The sequence below is a fragment of the Zalophus californianus genome, chromosome X (genome assembly GCF_009762305.2).
Source record: "Zalophus californianus isolate mZalCal1 chromosome X, mZalCal1.pri.v2, whole genome shotgun sequence".
Classification (NCBI taxonomy): Eukaryota; Metazoa; Chordata; class Mammalia; order Carnivora; family Otariidae; genus Zalophus; species Zalophus californianus.
Window position 1 is genome coordinate 85,057,120 of NC_045612.1, and position 25,486 is coordinate 85,082,605.

General features: G+C 41.2%; 1 protein-coding gene across 1 annotated transcript in view; it reads left to right on the forward strand.

The window, feature by feature from the left end:
- The window catches only part of LOC113930390 (EZH inhibitory protein), a 96,209-nt gene that overhangs the window by 22,171 nt on the left and 48,552 nt on the right, over nucleotides 1-25,486 (forward strand). Inside the window, exons 2-5 of the mRNA XM_035725451.1 lie at nucleotides 17,475-17,585; nucleotides 17,860-18,104; nucleotides 18,470-18,533; nucleotides 19,238-19,297. The gene's annotated coding sequence lies outside the window, so the exon portion shown is untranslated. The remainder of the gene's footprint in view (nucleotides 1-17,474; nucleotides 17,586-17,859; nucleotides 18,105-18,469; nucleotides 18,534-19,237; nucleotides 19,298-25,486) is intronic.

Below are 25,486 nucleotides of genomic sequence, written 5' to 3' on the forward strand. Positions count from 1 at the left end.
GTTGCAACAACGATAAAATGAATTTAACTAATAAATTCGGGTAGAACAAAAGTTGGTTATCTGTATTATATTTGAAGTTGATAACACTAAAGAGAAGTTGATTTTAATCAAATCAACAATTTAAACACTATTAAATTAGCTTTAATATCAACTATGTTGTACCTGTATCCACTAAAAAAAATCAACCTGTTCCCCACTGGTCCATTTTATTTGGGGCTCCCGTGGGGAGGTCTGAAGAGAGTGGTTGAAGTCCAGGGGTGCCCTTGGGCTCCTTCATGTTGACTTGGGAGGTGCTTCAGTTTGACTTCATAAGGAGGGGGCCCGAAAGCTTGGGTGCCTTTTGCTCCTTGATAGTGAAGGTCAGGGCAACAGGATCCGATGGCGCTAGAGGCACCAAAAGTGATACATGAGCTGGCTGTGTGAGCAGCTCAGGTGGTGGTGCAGGAATAGGGGGAGGCAGAGGCAAAGGCAGCAGGGGTGCCCCCCTGGCAAGGTTGGAGGCAGATTTAGAATTATGGACTCACAATTTTTCAAATCTCCGTCTCCTGTCTGGTTGGCTTTCCGCGCCCCCTGGAAGAGGCAGGGGAGCAGGCAGTGGGTTGGGCCTCAGTTCTGGTGCTTGTGCATGGGGAGCGGGGATGGTTTTAGGACTTCTAGTGTCTGCCTGCCTGCCTCCTCCTCTTCCTCATTGTTCTGACCACTGGGAAGGGGACCCAGTGCCTTAAATTTTGTTCGTCTTCATCTCTTGGGGCCCTCAAGCGGTCCCTTCCTGTGATGCATCTTTAGTATGGAGTAACATAGAAGTCTGAATGTAGGGAAGGTTATCTCAGATCATGGGAACTTGAAAAACACTTGGACTAGCTTTTATCCTCTTGAGTCTTAGAACGCCCAGTTTTTACAAGCACTTGCCTTTAAACCGATTAAATAGAGCTCTTTTACAAATTAATTTTAGCAATACCATCTGGAGGTAGAGAAAATATCTCATGTTTATAACACGGATGGACACACACACACGGTCAGGATGCAAACAAAATTGAGTCTATGTTTCATTAATATTTGTGGAGAGGACGTTGAAGACCCAATTTCCAAATATCCCCCCTCTACTGACACAAATCTAATTGTAAGACAGCATTATAATTCATGGATCCATTAATTGGTGGTTGTCCATTTCCAGTTAGAACACGGCCGGTTTGGGGCAAAGATACCAAAAGCTGCAGCAACAAACAAACTAGAGGAAGCCCGAGTAGCTCTGTGATCGTAGGTTCCTCGCCAAAAGCCAGGGCCTTCACTGACTGAACCAAATGGCTTGCTAGTTTCTGGCTACTTAGTCTTGTAGCTGGCTTTCTCTAATTGTGTGCCCGAGAAATGAATTCGGACATGTCAGAAGAACCCATTTAGGCCATCTGAGACTCAGGCTATCCTGAAATTTTCCCATCTCAGTAGGCACTTGCAAGTCTAGGCTCCGATGTACTCTGCACACAGCCTCGCAGGGTTTCCTGTGGGTGGTTGTTGGTGTTCCAGGGGTTGTTCCATCCTTTGAAGCGCAGGTCCCCATTTCTTTCGGTTTCAGTTTTATTTTTAGAGTAAGGCTTGAATAAGATCCTAGGATGTAAATTTTGGTGGATCGAGAGGGTGCTGCTTGTGAGTGTCCCTGCCAAATGGCCGTGATACAGTCTCTTATGTGTCTTGGTTTCTCCCAGTGGGGTCTCAGAGCACCGAGGGGGCTCGGAGCACTCGCAGGGATGATCAGTGCTTATGTGTGCGTCCCGGGAGGAGCCAGTTGTTAATTACCTCATGAGATGGGAAATTCCTCTGGGACCGCTACAGGGCTTGAGGAATAGTGGTCAGACACTTCCGCTAGCCTTTCAGTCACCTGAGAGCCGTTTGGCCAGAAGGAGCGAGGGTCCCTTCTCTTTGGAGCTTAGCGATTCAGCCTCTCATAATTCTAGCCAGGAAATTTATTCAAGCCTTATATTAATAACTTCAACTAGTATAATGCCAAATTAAAACAACCGTCCCATCAACTGCCCCCTCTCGGTTATTCCCACTGGTGACCTTTAACGTCTTGAATACGAGTCAGGACTGTCAACTCAAACGGAGGAGGTCCCGATAGCAGGAGAACTCACCAGATGCACCTGTGAGGTGCTGAGAAGTCAGACGGGCCCAAAGCGCCCACGCTGGTATGGAGGGCTGAGTTTCTGAGGATCCCCCGGTGTTCTCAGGGAAGCTGCTCTGCTATCCTGCGGACTATACCAAGAACTGTCAACAAAAAATGAACAAACCTTGTAGAATTTCTTTGAAAAGCGATAGAGGAAGAGAATTTTGTTGTTGTTGTTGTTGTTGTTGTTGTTGTTTTGGAGACCAAGTTGAGGACAGCTGCCTGGGATATACAGTCTCCACAAAGAAGATCTTTTATCTGTGGTTTGAAATGTTTCTTTTAGGTTATTTGTGAATGAAGCCGATGTACGGTGTGTGCTGGGGGCAGAAATAGAGCCCGTGCTTTGAAGTCATTCCGACCTCGTAAAAGTTAAAGTATACCTCTCCTGGGGGCCCAGGAGCAGGGCCCACAAGCATTAAAAGTTGAAAATTTCCTTTATCGCTATAATGGGTTACTTTCTATTGTATCTTTGATCCTTTGGCCTTTACCATAGGAGTCTCTGGAGCCTATGTAAATATTTTATTTTAGAAGGGAGCCAGGCTGTTTGGGTGTAGCAGCTTCTGACCTCCACTCTGAGGCTCTAGTTCCTATGAAAATATAATTCTCAGCACCTTTGTGGTGCTACTTGTGTCTGCTTGGTTTATCTGGTGCCCCTGGGGCCCCCTTGCTGGTGGTACCTGAGAGGCAGAAAAGCTGAAGTCTCTGTTTTATTCTTAAGTTTTGTCTCATGTTCTTTCTCTGTGATGAGAGCTCATCCAGCCCTATCATATGACATTTTGTTGTCATGTCACTTTAGGCCTTTCTTGGCTGTGACAGTTTCTCAGACTTCCCTTGGTTTGGATGACCTTGACAATTGAGAGGATTACAGGTAAGATATTGGCGTAGACTATCCTTCAGTTGGGGTTTGTCTGATGTTTCCCTCATGATTAAACTGGTGTTGTGAGTTACGGCAGAAAACCACAGAATGCCATTTTTATCAAGTCAAATCAAGAGTACATAATATGAACGTTAAGTTATGATCGGTGAAGCAGACCGTAATCTCCTGGTTGTAGTCGTGTTTCTTGGGTTTCTCCAAGCGTAAAATTATTCTTTTTACCCCTTTCCACACTCTGAGCTCTGGAAGTCATTAGGAACAGATCACTCTTAACTGATGGAGAGGTATGCATACTTTCCATGAGGGGAGAGTATATGTATAAATTGTTTGGAATTCGTCAGCATGGAACATCTGCTTATGCTCCTATCTATCTGTCTGTCTATCTGTCTATCTATCTATCATCTATCTCATCATGTTCTCCTGGATTTCTGAATAATATTTGGATGAGAAGCCAATATTTTCTCTTTCTTCTTCTTTTTTTCTTAAATTGTTCCAGTTTTGGCCTTTGGGAGCACTGTCAGTTGGCGCCCAGGTCCCTTTGGTTTACTCCCATTGTATGGGATTTGCTCTTTTAACAATTCCTGCTTTCAGGCTCATCTTGCACATTTCCATGTTGCATGTATTCCAGCCTCATCTTTCCTATGTCCACTTCTAATCCTAGAAGCAGCCAATTCTCCAAGGAACACTGTTTCCTTTTGTTAGGAGAAGGTATTAGAAACCAGTATCTGTGTACCAGGTGTCCACGTTGCTGTTTGGATGAAGTGGCTGCTAGGCCCTCTCAGCTGACAAAACAAAGAAATATATGTGTGCATATTAACTCATATGTATGTGCACATTTCTATACAAATGTCTATACGTAAGCATCCATCTCGATATTAACCCTAATATGAATACATGCTGATGCCTCCAACTCTAATTTGTTATTGCGTGGATCATTTTCGCCTCTGTCCCTCATTATCTGCAAACTCCCACTCTAGTAGGGAGAAATCTGGCCCCCATTATCCACCATCCATTCAATGAATTGTCCGGTTCCGGTACACATGCATAATGGTATCAGTTTTCTTACGCTGTACATCCATAAGCAACAAATTTCTCCACTAGAGTGCATTGCATGTGTAAATTTTTTCTTTTTAGCCTTCTAGACTTCCTTCATTTCCAAAGGTACTTAGGTCAGCCCCGTTTCCCTCCCTGTCTTAGTGTAGTTTTTCTATACGTGATTGTGGTGAGATTCCCTAATTACATTCTGCATTTCGTCCTGATATCCCCTGACATCCTTAATAATATGTGTCGATTGTGCATACATGAAGTCTCCGTTTTCGTGCAGTAAATTACTGTGGATAATGACAAACGCATAGTGTCAAGTAAGCACCATTACATTATCGCACGGCGCTAAAATAGCACCTGTCCTTTACCTATTCAAGGTATTTACCTATTTACCACTTCACTCTCTCTACTTTTGCCTTTTCCGCAATTTTTTTTTAGTAATTGGATCACACAGAGAATACACACACACACACACGTGTGTATGTGTGTGTATATATATGTGTGTGTGTATATCTATATCTATATCTATATAGATTTGGATATATATATAGCCATTCCGGACTGGCTTCTTAAAATTAGCAATAGGAATTTAGGATTCATCCATATCTCTCCGTGGCTTGAAAGATCATTCCTTTCTTTTGTCAAATAGTATTCCATGGTATGGATGCACCAAGGTCATTTATTCATTCATCTGTTGATGCACATCTTGGTTGCTCCCTGTTTTGCAATTATGAATAAAGGTGCTATAGACATTGGTGTGTAGGACTGTGTGCGGACTGACGATGTTGGACTTTGCTGCCGCCCCGTGATCCTGGAAAACAATGAAGGTTAAGAGATCTCCCCCGTCTGTGTTCTAGGAAAGTGCTTACCGCGAGGAGTCTTCCTTCGCCATATGACTCAGGTGAGATTCACAGGCGCCCCCTTGTTTGCTGTGACAAAACCAGACACGGTCCCTCCAAACTCCCATTCCTCAGCTCATAAATGATCGGGTGAACTACTTGCGTTTACTGAACACCTGGAGCAAAATACTTGTTAATCAGACTCTGCTTAAGGTTCTGTCCTTTCCCTGGGTTCCTGAACTTTGACCCCCCAGCAGTCGGAGCCAGCGCACAGCCCTTCTGAGAGTAGGCTGGCTTCAGGGTGAAGCATTCCTTGATTCGCTGCCTGTTCACACCACCCTTTCATTCCATTCCTCTACCCTGGGTTCTCTGTGTCCTCTCTATAAAGGAAAGAGCCTTTCGGCCTAACTCTTGGGATGCTTGCTGATCTTACGGTCAGAGTATTCTCTCTGTTATAAGAGTGCCTCTCCCCACCCCTTTTCCTTACCACCATCCCTTGAAGAGTGTTCTCCTTACTAATTCTGGATTTGTACTTTATTTGACTGGAGATAAGTTTCCATTTATATTTTCCAATTCTGAAAATATCTTGCCTTTTTTTATTAATTATGTCATCTGACACCAATTAAAGCAACAAATATGTGACTACTATATAAAATAAGACCCCAGGATTAACACTTTGTTGCATGCACAGTTATCTCGCAGAATATGTGTTTGGAGGGCCAGGGACAGGAGTTTATATTTGCTTTTGCTTTCCTTAAAAAAAGAACCCCACAGCAGTGCAAGTAGGGTCAGGAAGGGAAGGGAGGAAAGGATTCTTTAGGACAAAATGTCCAAGGCTCACTAATCACAATCAAATCAACGGATAGTGGGTTTAGGGGGGAAAAAAGATGAAGGGGATGCTGCTCAGGCCCATTTGTCATCAGTCGCAAAAAGACTTCCTTTGCAAAAGCCCCAAATGGTGACGTATGAAGGTCAGGCTAACTTACACAAGCGGTCATAACGTGTGTCCCTCAAGCTTTTGACCATGTTTGCCACTTCAATATACGTACAGGAGTTGGGCTCCTCTTCTCATTCCTGTCCTTTCAGATCTCCACCGTGTGGTCAAACTGTATGGGCTCTCCCTGTCTTCTGTCACATTTGGCCTCCAACGTTCGAACAGCGTTTTCACCACCTCCAGATGCTGCTTCTGCTTGCCTGGCTGGCCTTAGCTGTCGGCCTTTGCTTTACACGTTCTGGGGCTCTGTTTTTTTTATTTTATTTTTTTTACTTGGTAACATCTTTTTTTATTATGTTATGTTAATCACCATACACTACATCATGTAGTGTTCCATGATTCATTGTTTGCGTATAACACCCAGTGCTCCATGCAGAACGTGCCCTCTTTAATACCCATCACCAGGCTAACCCCTCCCCTCCAGAACCCTCAGTTTGTTTTTCAGAGTCCATCGTCTCTCACGGTTCGTCTCCCCCTCCGATTTCCCCCCCTTCATTCTTCCCCTCCTGCTATCTTCTTCTTCTTCTTCCTTTTTTTTAAACATATAATGTATTATTTGTTTCAGAGGTACGGATCCGTGATTCAACAGTCTTGCACACTCTGGTTTTTTTAAGTTTGTAAAAAGATTTATTTATTTATTTCAGAGAGAGAGAGCAGGAGCCAGCCAGCAGGGGGAGGGGCAGAGAGAGAGGGAACAGGGGAGAAGCAGACTCCCCATTGAGTGGTGCTCCTTTATATTTTAAATTAAAGATGGTATGTATTTGAGAGAGAGCAGAGAGAGAGAGAGAGAGAGAGGGAGAGAGAGAGAGGGAGAGCACAGGCAGGGAGGAGGGGCAGAGGGCAAGGGAGAAGCAGACTCCCCGCTGAGCAGGGAGCCTGATGCGGGGCTGGATCCCAGGATCCTGGGATCATGACCTGAGCTGAAATCAAGCGTCTGGAGCTTAACTAACTGAGCCACCCAGGCGCCCCTCTCAGGTTCTGTTTTTAGCTGCATAGAAGTTTATAATTGCTGTAACTTCCCTATGACTGACCTTTCTTCATTATAAAACATTTTCCTTTATTTGTGGTATTATTTTTTTGTTTAAAAGTCCTTTTTCCTGGGGCGCCTGGGTGGCTGAGTCCCTTAAGCTTCTGCCTTCGGCTCGGCTCATGATCCCAGGGCTCTGGGATCGAGCCCCACATTGGGCTTGTCTGCTCAGCGGGGAGCCTGCTTCTCCCTCTCCCTCTGCCTGTGCTCCCCCTGCTTGTGCTCTCTCTCTCTCTCTTTCTCTGTCAAATAAATAGATAAAATCTATTAAAAGAAAAAAGTCTTTTTTCCTGGTATTAGCATAGCCACCATAGCTTTTTAGGATTGCTGCTTGCATGATATAGGTTTTTTCCATCCTTTTTCTTTTAACCTGTTTGTACCATCAAATCTAAACTGTGTCTCTTGTAGATAGCATATGGCTGGATCTCTCTTTTTTTTAATCCAATCTGACAATCTCTGAGGCTTGCTTGGATTGTTTAGTCCACTCACATCTGATGTTATTATTGATGTGGACGAACGTCTGCATTTTGCCTTTGGTTTCCTGTATGTCTCAAGACCTTTTTGTTTCTTTATTCCTGCTTTAATATTGCTGCTTAATTCCTGTTTCTTTATTCCTGCTTGGTTTTTCCTTAAGCAAATATTTTCTAGTGTTATTTCCTTATTTTTAAAGTTATTTATCAGTGCTCTCTTTAGGCCATACCATAGCGTTTTAACTTATCAGAATCTACTCCAGGTTTATATTAATTCCTGGGATATATTGAAATGTTACTTTTATGAAGCTCTATTCCCTCCTTCACCTTTTCGTGATATTATTGTTGCACATATTTAATACATGCTTGTTACAAACCCAACCATTTATTGTTATAGTAATTTATATAGGCAATGTATGAATGTATGTCTACTAAAAGAAGTTGAGAACAGAGAGCAAGTACATATTTACAGTTATTAAACCCTGTGTAGTTCTGTTCATTTCTTCCTGTGGGTTTGAACTACCATCTCATGTCATTTCTTTAGAAATACAGCTCTGCTCCCACTGACCTCCTTTGTGCTGTTATTGTCAAATGTATCACATTTCTGATATTAGATGCCCAGCCAGCCGATTATATACATATTGACTTATAAAACCGCTTTTTTATATTTTTTTAATTAAAATATTTTTTAAGGATTTTATTTATTTATTTGCGAGAGAGAGAGAGAGAGAGAGAGAGCACGCATGATTGGCGAGAGGGAGAAGCAGTCTCCCTGCTGAGCAGGGAGCCCTACACAGGGCTGGATCCCAGGAGTCCAGGATCATGACCTGGGCTGAACACAGACACTTAACCCGCTGAGCCACCCCGGCGCCCCTAAAACCGCTTTTTAAAACAGAGAGGGAAACATGTGCATTTATACTTTGTTTAAAAAGTACATAATTACCTTTAACAGTGTTTTTTGTTTTTTTAAAATGGGTATTTAAATTTACATCTAGGTTTGCTTCCTTTTGGCCTGAAGAAATTCTTTTCCTATTCCTTACAAATAGGTCTCCAGCAGTTGAATTCTCTCAGCTTTTGTTTATCTGGGAGTTGTTATTTTGCTGTTGTTTTTGACAGGTAGTTTTGCAGGATAGAAGACTTTTAGTTGACTTTTTTTTTTCTCTCCCGTTCAGCACTTTGAATATATCACCCCCCTGTTTCTGGACTCCATTTTAATTTTTTTTCCTAATAAGACATCTGCTGTTAATCTTAATGGGTTTACCGTGTAAGTGATCATTTCCCTTGCTGCTCTCAAGGTTTTCTCTTTGACTTTGGCCCTCAGCATTGTTACTATGATGTGTCAGGGCATGGATCTCTTCATATGTATAGTACGTGGAATTCTCTGACCTTCCTGCCTGTGTAGATTAACATTTTTAGAAAATTTTCGTCATTATTTCTTTTTTTTTGTTTTTTGGCCTGATGAACTGGAACCCCACTCTGCCTGTAGGATAATTACATTTGCACAGAGCTTTACGGATGTCGAAGCACTTCCGTATGCATGACTTGATCCTCACAAATACCCTCTTAGCTTATTTTTTAGTTATCACTTATTTTTATTTTTTATTTTATTATGTTATGTTAATCACCATACATTACACCATTAGTTTTTGATATAGTGTTCCATGATTCATTGTTTGCCTATAACACCCAGTGCTCCATGCAGTACGTGCCCTCTTTAATACCCATCACTGGGCTAACCCATCCCCCCACCCCCTCCCCTCTAGAACCCTCAGTTTTTTCTCAGAGTCCATAGTCTCTCATGGTTCATCTCCCCTTCCGATTCCCTCCCCTTCATTATTCCCTTCCTACTATCTTCTTTTTTTTTTTAATGTATAATGTATTATTTGTTTCAGAGGTACTAGGTCTGTGATTCATTTTTTTCTACTCCTTTTTTTGGCCTCTTTTGGTAATCTTATTACTTGTAGGTTGCTGCCTTTAAAGGTATCTCACATTTTTGGGCACTCTGTTCCTTTTACTTCATTCTTTTTTCCTCTCTGTTCTTAGCATTGTGTAATCTCTGTTTTCCATTTTGTGTTTTCTTCTGCCAACTCCCATCTATAATTGAGCCCCTGTAGTAAACCTTTCGTTTGGTCAATGTCATTTTTAACTCCAAATTATCCACTGGGTTCTTTTTATAACTTGTATCTCTTTAATGGCTGGTCTCTGTTTCATGAGAAATGTCATGGTAGCTTCTTTTACTTCTTGAAGCATGATTTCCTTTAATTCTCAGAACATATTAATATTGGCAGATTTGAAGACTTTTTTCTATTAAATCCAGCATACCTGCCCTTTCGCAGGCAGTTTCTATTGCTTGTCTTAGTTTCTGTAAATGAGTCACACGTTCCTGCTTCTCTGAGTAGCCCCATTTTTTTTTTTAATTGGGCAGTTAGGTAGTATATTGTAGCACTCTGGATTCAGGTCGAGTTTCCAACCCCCCCCCCCACTTCCCAGGGGTTTGACTTTGTTGTTATTTGCTTATTTAATTGTCTAGTGATGTGGCTATTTTAGTTAAGTCTGTTTACCCCAAAGTATGAAGCCTTCGTTGTTACTCCCCAGTCAGTGCAGACTTGGGTGTACACACAGTCACTCGCAATGACGGGAGTTTTCGCAGGGCTCTCTTTGTCTCCTCCTCTGATCTCTCTGCCAAGCTGTCTACCTCATTTGTTGTGACACTCACCTGTTAGGCTCCACTAATTGCCAATTTATTTTTTAATTGTTTTCAACAATGCCCTGGTGGCATAAATTGTGCCACACTCTGATCTGATTCACTTCAGGTGGGAATATCCTTTAGCTGCCTCTGAGTTGTTTTCTTTTAAGATTTTATTTATTTGAGAGGGAGAGAGAGAATGAGAGATAGAGAGCACGAGAGGGAAGAGGGTCAGAGGGAGAAGCAGACTCCCTGCTGAGCAGGGAGCCCGATATGGGACTTGATCCTGGGATTCCAGGGTCATGTCATAACCTGAGCCGAAGGCAGTCGCTTAACCAACTGAGCCACCCAGGCGCCCCCGAGAGGCCTCTTCTTAGCTGCCTCTATCCCTGGTTGTCTCTGGTGAAATAGTTGGCCTATGGTTTTGTTCCTTGTTCTTCATTTGGAGGAGCCGTTATTTTCAAGAACTCTCTTAGGCTTCAATTTTCCCACACTCTGTTTCAAATAAACAGAGAGCTTGGGGGGAGAGCTTAGGAGCTCTCTTTCTTCTGGGCTGCTTCTCCTCCTTGGGAAAGATTTTTGAGCCACTCTTCTGGCCTCTGGGTGAGGCAGTAGCGGGTGGGGGGGGGGTCCTTCTAGGCTTACTGCTTATATTTGGAACCTCTGTCCTGTGGTCAGACTGGGGCAAGGGCAACCAGGACTGCAGTATTCTCAGCCTGCTGTGGCTGGTGTAACCTCTCAGTCGTCTGAGTGGGGACTGATTGGAGAAAGAAAGCCCCTGACCTCTCGGCCTCACTCATTAAGAATTTAACCTCTTCAGTTTGGAATGGGAGGATGGCAAATACTGGTGGCCTGCCCTTACTGGTGAGCTATGGGTAACTAATAGTTGGGAGCTGAGGGGGAGAGGGAGCCCCGCCTTCCTGGCGATACCTATCTGGAGGGGTCTAACATCAAACTGAGCTGGAGAGGTAGGAGGGGGGGAGCAGATCATGGTTCAAATGCCAGGCTCTCACTGTTTTTACCTAGGTTAGTAGATTTTGGTTTTTTGAGGAAGTGTTTCCTTATTTGCCGTATGTTCTTAGGACAATTTGCAGAGACATTTAATAGTTGTTTTTAAGATAGTTCTTACCTTTCGCTTGTTTCTCTGGCGAGTGTGTCTGTGAAGTTTCTTAAGCTGTCATCTTCTAGGTGGAACTCTGTTTCCTATTACCTTTGATCATGGTTTCTTTTATCATACAGATAGTCCAGCCTGAATAGTTTTACATGTTCCACATTTTGTATTGTTTGAAGAAGGCCTTTCCTACCCAGTATTATAAAAACAACCTGAATTTTCCTTCTAACGCCCTTAAGGTTTTCTTTTTCATGGTAAGCACATTTAATCAATTGGGATGTTTTTGTCTGTGCGTGAATGTTTTGTTACAAGATAGATAGATAGATAGATAGATAGATAGATTTGTTTTTTCTTTTAGAGAGGGAGGGTGGGGTGGGGTGGGGTGGGGCAGGGAGAGAGAATCTTAAGCAGGCTCCACACCCAGCGTGGAACCCGACATGGGGCTTGATCTCACAACCCTGATATCATGACCTGAGCTGAAATCTAGAGTTGGACGCTTAACCAACTGATAGAAATATAAAGAACGTTTATATTTTTCCCAATGGATAGCCACAGATGTCTCAATTGCAGCCTGTCTCCATGGACTTGAAATGGCAGCCTTATTATGAATTAAATTCTCATATACGCATGGAAGATTCGGTTACATTGACCTATTGGTCTATTTCTGCATCAGTATCCCCCTGTTTTAATGACTGTGCCATCCATTTTCTAAATTGAGACTTACTCTTGTCAGGTTTTGGCATCAGGGTTATGCTAAACTAGGAAAATAATTTAGGTGGCCTTCACATTTTTTAGTGCAATGAGACAATTTATATAATGTGGTAATTATCTGTATAATAATCAGCTGTACTATAGTTAGCTGGTAATATCTAGTATAGTTTCTTTTTAGGAGTCTTTGTTTTCTTTACTAATTTCAGTCTATTGATTACTGCTGTATTCGGGTTTCTTTTCCTTAGGCCAATTGCAATAATTATGTTACTAGAATTTACTGGTATCAATTTGTACAAACGTTCTTAAAATTTTTTAAGGAACTGCAAAATCTCCCTTCTAATTCCTGATAGTGGTTCAGTTATATCTCTGCTCTTATTTTTCATCACGTTTGCCAGACGTGTTTCTATTTGGTTGTCTTTTCAAGGAACCAGATACTGGTTGAATAGATTGCTATTTTATTTTTATTAATTTCTGCTTTATGTGTCTTAATGCCCTCTGTAGTTATTTTGTTGGTATCCGTCGAGCTTCCTAATTGGAATGTTTTCACGTATATTCAGTCTTTCTTTGGAGTGAATGTGTTTCAGGCTGCAAAGTTTACTCTGAGTCGTCTTGGTATTAACTTGCACAGGATTTGTTGGTTGTGTTTTACTATGGTTTATGTACTTTTATATTTAAAAAAATTTGAGTATAATCGAGACACAGATATTACATTAGTTTCAGGTGTACAACATAGCGACTCAACAAGTTTAAACCTCATGTTGTGCTCGCCACACGTGTAGCTCCCACCTGTCACCATACAACGCTATTGCGATATCATTGACGAGATTCCCAATGCTGTATCTTTTATTCCCGTGACTTATGCATTCCATAACTGGAAGCCTGTGGTGTATTTTTAGTGTGTAACTGCTGCTTTGGATTTCTCCTGACCTGAGAATTTTCTTGGAAAGGCATTTGCATCTGTTCAGGTAGATAGCCCTTCTTCTTGCAATTAAATCTATCTTTTGTTGTTGGTTTTTTATTGTACTGTAATGTATGGAATGCCTGCTTTTTGACATCCATTAAGATTTCTTTTATGATCTGATACATATTTAGTTTGTATTTTCTTCTCTATTTGAATAAGAAGCATATTAATTTTCTTATTCAAATTTCCTGCATTTGAATTTTGTTTCTGCCTGACCTGTCACTTTCTGAGACCTCTGTTAAAGGTTCCACTGGGAGAGTGGATCGAATTCATCTCTCAGCTGACTAAATTTTATGTGCAGATGCATGTCGATTGATTGATTTTTTTTTTTTTTAATCTGACAGTTGGAAGTATTTGTTGGCTTCGGGAAATGGGAGAAATGTATTCAGTGGTAGCGTGAGAGAGGTAATTTTCCAAATTCCTTTTATGATTCTACTTCTGACAGCTTGTATTGAATGTAATACGATACACATATACCTATGAAAACATACTAGCAGATTGCTACCCCTGATAAGTAGGGCTGGGGGACGACCTTTGCTTCCTTTTATATAAAAGCACTCTATTTGAATTCTTTTAAAACAATGCATGTTTATAAGAATAACATAATAATATATATGATAATAATATAATATAATGTAATAATAAAAATAATATTTAAAAAGTAATGGAAAAGAGAAGCAATTCCTGAATGATGTGAGGAACTCCACAGATGATTTGCCAGAGGGGAAAAAATATCAAACTTGCGAACATTATAAAACAATCATTTAAAGTCTCTAGCAACTGTTCAAAGAGTATATAGCAAGTGGAGAAACATTAGTTCATGCAAATGTACTAAATCTCGGTAAGAACCATGAGAGACTGTGGCATTTGAGCCACACATTGTCTCTTCACCTCCTCCCCCTGGCTCAGTATGATGGAAGCTCTACTCTGGGTAGCTACAGCTCAGAAGGTGGAGCTCCTTCTCCTGCCCACCCCCTCCCGTGCCCCGCCCCCCAACTCCAGAGCTACCGCTTCTCTGAGGGAGAGGCCGGCTGCCAGAATTTCTTCTCCTCATTCTCAGCGCTACGTTTCAGAAATTCTATTCCAGGCAAGCGCGGGTGAGAGATCTGCTGCCCCCTTACCCCACCTGGCCCGATTCATAGGACAAAGATAGACTCCAGGTGTGACAGGCTGAGACTACGGGGCCCTAATCACCCTTGCCCCAGCTCGCTTATAAGACAATTGCCACACCAGGAAAGTAAAGCTGACAAGATCGAGAGCTACTAGACTGGCCCAGAGTGTTGTTTGTACAGCAGGGGTATCACTCTGAGGGAAGAGAGCCACCGTCCCCACTACTAGTTCTGGAGCAGCAGGCAGGGCTGCCCAAGGGGAAAGGCAGGCTGTAACTCCAGAGACCTCCGTAGCTCTCTCTAAGGGAGACTGTCCTGAAGGGAACTGAGTTTATTTGGAAAAGCATGGGAAAGTGCAGGCCTAAGGGTACTGTTGATAAGAATGGAGATCTTGGTAGTGAGCTTTTTAAGAGGGGGCTGGTAGCTCTGAATGTAACAAGCCAAACGGTAGGGCATTTGGAATTTTGACAGAGCGAAGGAGGGAAAGAGATACCTAAGAAGAGTCTTCCTAGAGTTGGAGCAGGCATCAAAGAGTGACCTGAAAGATTACCCCTGCAAAGGGTCCCAAAGTTAAGAGGAACTGACTGTGGATCCGTTCATTGCCCAGGGAGGGCATTGTCAATAAAAGGAAAGCAATCAGCTGGAAATTAATGGAGGCTAAGAGCTGGAATTGAGACCAGTCGAGGCAGTCTATCCAGAAGCTTAATGAAACTATCAGGAAAAGAGACTGTGAAAAGCCTCCTGGCCCAAACCACAGTTACCCATGAGGGAGAAGGGGAGTCAGGGAGACTGTGTGCCTGCCCAAGGTCGTGCCCTTTCAGTGGTGACATCGGAAGCTGCACGTTGCAGGGAAATAGACTTCACTAATCTGGTCCAGCCACATCACTACACAAATAAATGGGCAAAACAGCAGGTCCAGAGCAACTACTATATTGTAGCAACACCAGAGCTGCTACAATATAGTGCCCAAATCCCCCAGTTTTCAACAAAAATTGTAAGACCCAGAAAGAAATAGGGAAGTGTGACCTATGCACTGGGTAAAAGACAAATCAGGCAACAAAAACTGCTTGTGGGAGGACCCAGAAATGGATCTAGCAGAAAGGGACCTCAAAGCACGTATAACAAATTTGGCCCAATAACTAAGGGAAACTATGCTGAAAGGAATAAAGGAAGGCGTGATGACAATGTCGCCAAATAGAGACTATCCAGAAAGATAAATGATAAAATGAAACCAAATGGGGGAACTTCTGGATTTGAAAAGGATAATGACTGAAATGAAAAAGTCGCCAGAGGGCCTCAAGAGTAAATTTGTTTTGGCAGAAGTAAGAAAGTGAACTTGAAGAGAGATTGGTAGAGATCAGGCAATCCTAAAATCAGAGAAAAACAAGTATAAAGAAAAATTAATAGAGCCTTAGGGAAATGCGCATTCAACATTACATGTCCATCAAACATATGAACATACATGCAATGGGGTATACTAGAAGAGAGTAGACCAATAAAGGAGCATAAAAAATATTCAAAGAACGCGTGGCTGAAAATTGCCTAAATTTGGTGAAAACTAACATGGGCATCTAAGAAGGTAAATGTATTCAATAAGGGATTCATACCCAGATTATGTACCACATCAGAGTAACGTTTTTGAAAACCAAACACAAACTCTTGAAAGCAGCAAGACAAAAATTGCAGGTCCTACACAGGACCTGCAATAAGATTAGCCGATTAGCAGAATATTCCTCATCAGAAATAGTGGAGGGCAGAAGGCGTTGTGCTAATATATTCAAAGTGCTGAAAGGAAAAACCAATCTTGAACCAAGAAACATACATATATATTTTATATATACACAAATATATATATTTATAAAGAGAGAGAGAGCGAGGGCTACTTTTTGCGAATGAAGCTTAAGTATATTCCAGATAAATAAAAATTGAGAGAATTTGTTGCTAGCCGAGCCACCTTACAAAAAATGCTAAAGGAAGTCCTTCAGGTGGAAAGCAAGTGACGCTAGAGAGTAACTTGAATTTGCGTGACGAGAAGTGTCGGTAAAGGTAATGGCGTAGGCAATAATAAATGATAGTATAAATTAAATATATCTTCCTGCTCTGTAAAGACTTTTAAAAAGAATTGCATGAAAGAATCTATATAAAATTTTATTTGTAGGCTAATAGCATACAGATATGTAATTGACAATAAAAACACGAAGGAGGCGGGTGAGAGCAAAGCTATATGGGAGTAAGATAATAACACCAGATGTTAACCTGAATCCAGAGGAGCGAGCAAAGAGAACCAGAAATGGAAAATAAAACAAACTCTATAAACATAGACTCACGCTCCTTCTCTCAGCTTTTAAAAAGTACATTTATTTAAGTTTATTGAAATATATTTGACATATAACATGATGTAAGTTTACGGTGGACAACATGTGGATTTTATACATTTATATCTAGCCATATGATTGCCATTGTAGTGTTAGTTAATACCTGTAGTGTTAGTTAATACCTGTTGGCTATCATGTCACATAATCTTTTTTTAAAAAATCTTTTTTTTTAAAGTCATAAAATTATATAAGTAATGATTATACATGGGCAGAAAGGCACTCCCAGTGACTGGTCCCTCTGGCTCAGTAGAGTGAGTAGGCACAAACACCCAGCTCTCAGTTTTTCCCTGTTAAGGGCCGGACTGTGTATCTAACATCCTAACTTTCCCGGCTGTACCCTTAAGGTCAAGTCTTCCAGTTAGCCTGCATTAGGCATCTGAAGAGACAAAACTCTGTTAGAACTAATAAATTCAGCAAAGTTTGTAGGATACAGAAATCAATATGCAAAAATCAGTTATGTTTCTATACACTAACAATGAAGTATGAGAGCAAGAATTTAAGAAAACAGTCCCATTTACAATATCACCAAATTATATACAATTATATCCTTCGGAATAAATGTAACCAAGGAGGTGAAAGAGCTGTATGCTGAAAAATATGAAACATTGATGAAAAACTTGAAGAAGACACAAATAAATGGAAAGATGTCTTTGTTTTGCGTGGCCCTGGTGAACTTGTGAATGCCGATAAAGATTCCCAGCCCCCACTCTTGACCTATGAAATAGGATTTCTGCTGATGGGCCCAGAAAAGTGTTTTTAGAAGCTCCACATGAGTCCTAACGCAGCTTGTCCAAGGGCTTGCATTTGAGAACCACTGGACTTTTTTCTCATTTTTGCCAGTCTGTGTGTTGTCTCTGGCTTAGATTATAGCACTTGTAACACTCGATTATATCTGTTTACTACGTTGTATTTCCAGTATTATTCTGACAAGCTTCTTGCCTGGAGACATAGTAGGAACCTAAACATTCTCACATGGTGTCTGCCTTTCCTTTGGTCTTTCTCGTTGAATATTTTCTCTTCTTCCTATCTTGTTTCTGCTTACCCACTGGGTGGGACTAATCTGGCAGTACTTTGTTCCCAGCCTAACCAACTATATATTTTCTTTCTTCTTACAGGATTTCCCATTTCTAACCCTCAGCTGATCTGCCTGCAAGGAAGAGGGGAAATGCCATGGGTTCCAGATTTAAGGGAAATTCAGGATGAAGAAGACCAAAGCACTTGACCGAGTGAGTGAGCAAATTATGAAACAGGACATTTTCCAGGGTAGTGTTTGGTGTGGATCCCTTTTTATTAACCCTGGTGCTTATCTGGGGGACTCCTTTTGGTTTTGTTGTGGTGGTGGTGGTGGTGGTGGTGGTTTTACAAAAGCTGAAGTATTTCTTCAGTTTTGGAAATATTGCTTATATCATAAATGTCTCATCTTCATTTTTTCTCTCCTGTTCTTCTGAACCACCTTAAAATTTCTTGCCTTTATGTTTCTCATTTTATTTTCTTCCTCAGCTGTACGTTGTGAGACCCTTCGGTTCAACATCATGAGCCTCAGCTACTTCCTGACTGCTATCCATTCCATCTATTGAGGTTTCTTTTTCTGCAGAGAGAGAGAGAGAGAGAAAAAAAAAGGGAGGCTGGATGACTTAATGGGAGGAGAAAGAGATGAACAAAGATTATGTGGAGAAGAGCAACTGATGTGTCAAATGCTATCGCCCAGGTTTGGAATGTCAAGGAAAGGCAGAGGAAGGTGGCAGGTGCTGTGTCAAGAAATGGTTTAAAGCTTCAGGGAATATGGTATATCGACTGGGTCTTAGCAATGAGTCGGATTTCCGCAGATGAAGGTGGGAGAGGAAGAGCATGACACATGACAGCAACTGCATAAGCTGTGGCCCTGTGACCAAGCAGTGAGGCATGGGGGCATGAGGTGGCGGAGCCAGGGGGGGATATCTACAGTGTTGACTAGATCTATGACTGGGAGAAGCATTCCGGGCCAAGTCCTAGATCAGGCTAAGTAGGAATGGGGAGGCTGACGCTTCAAAGATGCTGCCAAACTGAAGGGATTTCTGGGAACGTATTACCGAAAATCTCCATTCATCTTACATTCCCTTTCTTTTTCTAGGCCTTTTTGTGTTTGGGCTTACTTCCTTGTGAGGTGGGACATGCCAGCACACTCTGGGATGGAAGTGAGTATTATGTCAATATGACAAACAGCTCAGTGTTCTTTTAATTAAGAGACTTTGTTTTTTAGAATAGTTTTAAATTTACAGAAATATTGAGCAGATAGCATAGAGGATTCTCATAGCCCCCATCACAGTTCCCCCTGTTATTAAGATCTTGCGTTAGTGTGATACATTTGTTATAATTAATAAACCAGTACTAACACATAATTATTAACGAAGTCCGTAGTTTACATTGACATTCAGTCTTTGTGTTGTACATTCAGTGGGTTTTGAAAATGCAAAAAGTCATGTAGCCACCATTGCAGTATCAAACAGAATAGTTTCATCATCCTAAAATTCCTCTGTGCTTCACTTATTCACCCTTCGCTTCCAACTCCCGCTACATTGGACCACTGCTAGCCACTGCTAGTTTTGCCTTTTCCAGAATAGCATATAGGTGGAATCAGGCAGTTGTAGCCTTTTCAGACTGGCTTCCTTTCCTTACCAAAATGCATTAATGCTTCCTTCGTGTCTTTTCATGTCTTGATAGCTCATGACTTTTTATCCCTGAATAATATTCCATTGCATGGAATAGCACACTTCGTTTATCCACTCATCTAGAGAAGGGCATCTTAATCGCTGACCAGTTTTGACAGAAAGCTGCACATTTGTGTGTAGGTTTTTGTGTTGACATAAGTTTTCTTTTTTTTTTTAACTGATTTGTTGAGGTTATGACTGACATACAGAAAGCTGTGCTACTTAATGCATACAACTTGATGTGTTTGGAGGTAAGTATACACCTCTGAAACCATTATTACAGTCAGTGCCATAAAATCATCCATCACCTTCAAAAATTTCCTCTTGCCCCTGGAACCCAGGTTTGACTCCAAAGGTTGAATTCTTTTTCTTTTTTCTTTTTAAATTTTTATTTAAATTCTAGTTAGTGAACATACACTGTAATATGGTTTCAGGAGTGGAATTCAGTGATTCATCACTTACATACAACACCCAGTGCTCATCACAACAAGTGCCCTCCTTAATCCCCATCACGTATTTCACCCATCCCCCTCCCACCTCCGTTCACCAACCCGCAGTTCTTTTCTCAATCCTTAGGAGTCTCTTATGGCTTGTCCCCACCCGTCCACCTCCTGTTTCCCCCATCCCATATGTTCCTCTGTTTTGTTTCTTAAATTCCACATGTGAGTGAAATCACATGGTATTTGTCTTTCTGTGACTGCCTTATTTTGCTGAGCATAATACACTCTAGCTCCATCCACATCGCTGCAAATGGCAAGATTTTATTGACACAAGTTTTCAATCAGTTTGGCATATACCTAGGAATGTGATTTCTGTATCGTATGATAAAACTGTGTTTAAATTTGTAAGGAAATGCCAAAATGACTTCCAAAGTGGCTGTGCCATTTTGCACGTCTTTCCGCAATGAATGAGGGTTCCTGTTGCTCCGCACCCCTATCAGCATTTTGTACATCAGGTTTGTTTTTGTGTTTTGTTTTGTTTTTTTATTTTAGTCACTCTAGTAGATGTATAGGGGTATGTCATTGTTTTAAATTTCAGTCCCCTTACGACATAGATGATGGTGCCTATTCATATGCTTGTTTGCCTTTTCTGTATCTTTGGTGACGTATATTTTCAGCTCTTTTCCCCATTTTTAAATTCCATTCTTTTTTTCTTAATGTTTAGTTTTGAAAGGCCTTTGTGTATTTGGAAATAAGGTCCTTTGTCACATATGTTTTGTAAGGATGTTTTACCATTCTGTGGCTTGTCTTTATGTTGTCTTAACAGGGTCCTTCACAAAACAGAACTTTTTAATTTTACTAAAGTCCAACTTCTCAAATTTTTATTTCATTGTGTCATACTCAAGTGTCATCACCAAACCCAGGGATTTCTAGATTTTCTCCTGTGCTATCTTTTATAAGTTTTCCAGTTTTGGTTTTACATATAGGTCTATGATCCATACTGGGTTAATTTTTATGAAAGATACAAGGTCTGTGTCTAGATCCTTTTTTTTTTCCTTTTCTTTCTTCTTCTTCTTCTTTTTTTTTTTTTTGCCTATGGACATCCAGTTCCTACAGTGCCATTTGTTGAAAGACTGTTCTTTTTCCACTGAATTGTCATTTGACTTTATTTTTTTAAATTTTATTTTATTATATTATGTTAGTCACCATACAATACATCATTAGTTTTTGATGTAGTGATCCAGGATTCATTGTTTTCATATAACACCCAGTGCTCCATGCAGTACGTGCCTTCCTTAATAGCCATCACCGGGCTAACCAATCCCCCCTCCCCCTCCCCTCCAAATCCCTGTTTATTTCTCAGACTCCATAGTCCCTCATGGTTCATCTCTCCCTCTGATTCCGCCCCCCCCACCTTCATTTTTCCCTTCGTTCTCCTAAGGTCCTCCATGCTATACCTTATGTTCCCCAAATAAGTGAAACCAGATGATAATCGACTTTCTCTGCTTGACTTATTTCACTTAGCATAATCTCCTCCAGTCCGAATCCATGTTGATGCAAACGTTGGGTATTCATCTTTCTGATGGCTGAGTAATATTCCACTGTATATGTGGACCACATCTTCTTTATCCATTCATCTGTTGAAGGACACCGGGGCTCTTTCCCCAGTTTGGCTATTGCGGACATTGCTGCTATGAACGTTGGGGTGCATATGGCCCTTCTTTGCACTACATCTGTGTTTTGGGGTGCAAATACCCAGGAGTGCGATTGCTGGGCCATAGGGTAGCTCTATATTTAATTTTTTGAGGCACCTCCACACTGTTTTCCAAAGTGGCTGTACCAACGTGCATTCCCACCAACAGTGTAAGAGGGTCCCCCTTTCTCCACAGCCTCTCCAGCATTTGTTGTTTCTTGCCCTGTCCATTTTTGCCATTCTAACTGGTGTAAGGTGGTATCTCAATGTGGTTTTGATTTGAATTTTCCTGATGGCTAATGATGATGAACATTTTTTCATGTGTCTGGTAGCCATTTGTATGTCTTCTTTGGAGAAGTGTCTGTTCATGTCTTCTGCCCATTTCTTGACTTGATTATTTGCTTTTTGGGTGTTGAGTTTGAGAAGTTCTTTATTGATCTTGGATACCAGCCCTTTATCTGTACTGTCATTTGCAAATATCTTCTCCCATTCTGTGGGGTCCCTCTTTGTTTTGTGTGGGGTTTTTCTTTTTAAGATTTTATTTTTTATTTATTTGAGAGAGAGTGACACAGCGAGAGAGGGAACACAAGCAGGGGGAGTGGGAGAGGGAGAAGCAGGCTTCCCGTAGAGCAGGGAGCCCGAGGCGGGGCTCTATCCCAGGACCCTGGGATCATGACCTGAGCCGAAGGCAGACGCTTAACGACTAAGCTACCCACGCGCCCCTGCCTCTCTGTTTTGTTGACTGTTTCCCCTGCTGTGCAGAAGCTTTTGATCTTGATGAAGTCCCAAAAGTTCATTTTTGCTTTGGTTTCACTAACCTTTGGAGATGTATCTTGAGAGAAGTTGCTGTGGCCGATGTCAAAGAGGATACTGCCTATGTTCTCCTCTAGGATTTTGATGGATTTCTGTCTCACATTGAGGTCTTTCATCCATTTTGAGTTTATCTTTGTGTATGGTGTTTGAGAATGGTCGGGTTTCATTCTTGTGCATGTGGCTGTCCGATTTTCCCAGCACCATTTATTGAAGAGACTGTCTTTTTTCCATTGCATGTTTTTTCCTGCTTTGCCGAAGATTATTTGACCGTAGAGTTGAGTTTCCATATCTGGGCTCTCTGTTCTGTTCCATCGGTCTACATGTCTGTTTATTGTGTCAGTACCATGCTGTGTTGGTGATCACTGCTTTGTAATATAGCTTGAAATTGGGCAGCGTGATGCCCCCAACTTTGTTTTTCTTTTTCAACACTTCCTTGGCGATTCGGGGTCTTTTCTGAGTCCATACAAATTTTAGGATTGTTTGTTCCAGTACTTTGAATAATGTCATAGGAGTTTTGATCGGGATGCCATCGAAGGTATAGATTGCTCTGGGTAGCATAGACATTTTAACAATGTTTATTCTTCTGATCCATGAGCGTGGAATGTTTTTCCATCCCTTGGTGTCTTCTTCAATTACTTTCATGAGTGTTCTGTAGTTCCTAGAGTAGAGATCCTTTACCACTTTGGTTAGGTTTATGCCGAGGTGTATCTTATGGTTTTTGGTGCTATTGTAAATGGAATCGTTTCTCTAATTTCTCTTTCTACAGTTGCGTTGTTAGTGTATAAGAAAGCAACTGATTTCTGTGCATTGATTTTGTATCCTGCCTCATTACTGAATTGCTGTATGAGTTCTAGCAATTTGGGGGTGGAGTCTTTTGGGATTTTCCACATAAAGTATCATGTCATTTGCGAAGAGAGAGGGTTTGACTTCTTCTTTGCCAATTTGCATACCTTTTATTTCTTTTTGTTGTCTGATTGCTGTTGCTAGGACTTCTAGTACTATGTTGAACAAAGGTGGCGAGAGACACAGTAGATCAGAGCAACGAAAACTAGAATCCGGTTCTTTGAAAGAATTAATACGTTCGATAACCCACTGGCCAGACGTGACCAAAAGAAAAGAGAAAGGACCCAAATTAATAAAATTATGAATGAAAGGGGAGAGATCACGACTAACACCAAGGAAATAGAGTCAATTATTAGAAACTATTATCAACAACCGTATGCCAATAAACTGAGCAACCTGGATGAAATGGATGCCTTCCTGGGAACCTATAAACTGCCAAGACTGAAACAGGAAGAAATTGACAACCTGAATAGGCCAATAACCAGTAACGAGATTGAAGCAGTGATCAAAAACTTCCCCAAAAAACTAGAGTCCAGGGCCTGATGGAGTCCCTGGGGAATTCTACCGAACATTCAAAGAAGAAATAACACCTATTCTCCTGAAGCTGTTTCAAAAACTAGAAACAGAAGGGAAGCTTCCAGACTCATTCTATGAGGGCAGCATTACCTTAATCCCCAAAGCAGGCAAGGACCCCAGCAAAAAGGAGAATTTCAGACCGATATCTCTGATGAATGTGGATTCCAAACTCCTCAACAGAATCCTAGGTAATAGGATCCAACAATACATTAAAAGGATCATCCACCCCGACCAAGTGGGATTTATCCCCGGGATGCAAGGGTGGTTCAACATTCGCAAATCCATCAGTGTGATAGAACACATTAATAAGAGGAGAGAGAAGAGCCCTATGATCCTCTCAATTGATGCAGAAAAAGCATTGGACAAAATACAGCATCCTTTCCTGATTAAAACTCTTCAGGGTATAGGGATAGAGGGAACATTCCTCATGTTCATAAAATCCATCTATGAAAAACCCACAGCGAATATCGTCCTCAATGGGGAAAAGCTGAGAGCCTTTCCCTTAAGATCAGGGACACATCAAGGATGCCCACTCTCGCATAAGTATTGTTCGACAGTCATTTGACTTTAAATGGGTGGGTCTGTTTCTAGGCTCTCTTCTGTTCCATTGATCTGTTTATCTCTTCTTTTGCTAAAACCACAGTCTTGATTAGTGTGGCTTTATAGGAAATCCTGAAGTCATATAGTATCAGTCCTCGACTTGGTTCTTTTTTACTATTATGTTGCTTATTCTGGATCTTTTGCCTTTCCTTACAAAGTTTATTTTTTTTAAAGATTTATTTATTTATTTGAGACAGAGAGAGAGCGCGAGCGAGTTGGGGGAGGAGCGTAAGGAGAGGGAGAGCAAGAATCTCAAGCCGACTCCCCACTGAGCATGGAGTCCAATGTGGGGCTCGCTCTCATGACCCTGAGATCATGACCTGAGTCGAAATCCGGAGTCGGACGGCTAACCGACCGAGCCACCCAGGTGCCCCTCCCTATAAACTTTAGAATCAGATTTTCAATATCCATAAAATAATTTGCTACAATTTTAATTGGGATTGCATTAAATCTATAGATCAAGTTGGGAAGAAATGATATCTTAACAATATTGAGTCTTCCAATCCATGAACACGGAAGATCCCTCAATAAAGATTTATTTATTTATTTTTCTCTGTCAGACCTTTGTACTTTTCCCTATATATCCTGTACATATTTTATTAGATAAGTATGTCTTTGGGGGGTGGACTGCTAATGTAAATGGCATTGTGTTTTTAATTCCAATTCCAATTGTTAATTGCTGGTTTATAAGAAAAAAATTGACTTTTGTGTATTACCCTTATATTCTACAACCTTGCTGTAGTTGCTGATCAGTTCCAGGAGTTTATTTATTTTTTTGTCCATTCTTTGGAATTTTCCTTCTTTATTGAAGAAGGGTCAACATACAGTGTTGCATTAGATTCAGGTGTAGAACATAGTGATCTGACAACTCTATATGTTATTCTATGCTTACCACAAGTGATAACACTATTACAATACCAGTGACTATATCCCCTATGCTGTACCTTTCATCCCTGTGACTTATTCACTCCATAACTGGATGTCTGTACCTTCCACTCCCCTGTACCCATTTTGTGCATCCTCCCTGTCTCACCACACAGCAACCATCAGTGTTTTCTCTGTATTTATGGGTATGTTTCTGCTTTTTTGTTTCTTTGTTCATCTGTTTTGTTTTTTAGATTCCACACGTAAGTGAAATAATATCATATTTGTCTTTCTCTGTCTGACTTATTTCACTTAGCATAATACCCTCTAGGTTCATCCATGTGGTCACAGATGGCAAGATCTGATCCTTTTTATGGCTGAGTAACATTCCATCCTGTATGTATTTTCATCTATCTACCTATCTACACCACATCTTCTTTATCCATTTATCACTCTGTGGACACTTAGGTTGCTTCCATAGCTTAGCTATGATAAGTAACACTGCACTACATATAGGGGTGCTTATATCTTTTCAATTTGGTATTTTCGTTTTCGTTGGATAAATACCCAGGAGTAGAATTATTGGATCATATGGCCTCCCTCCCTCCCTC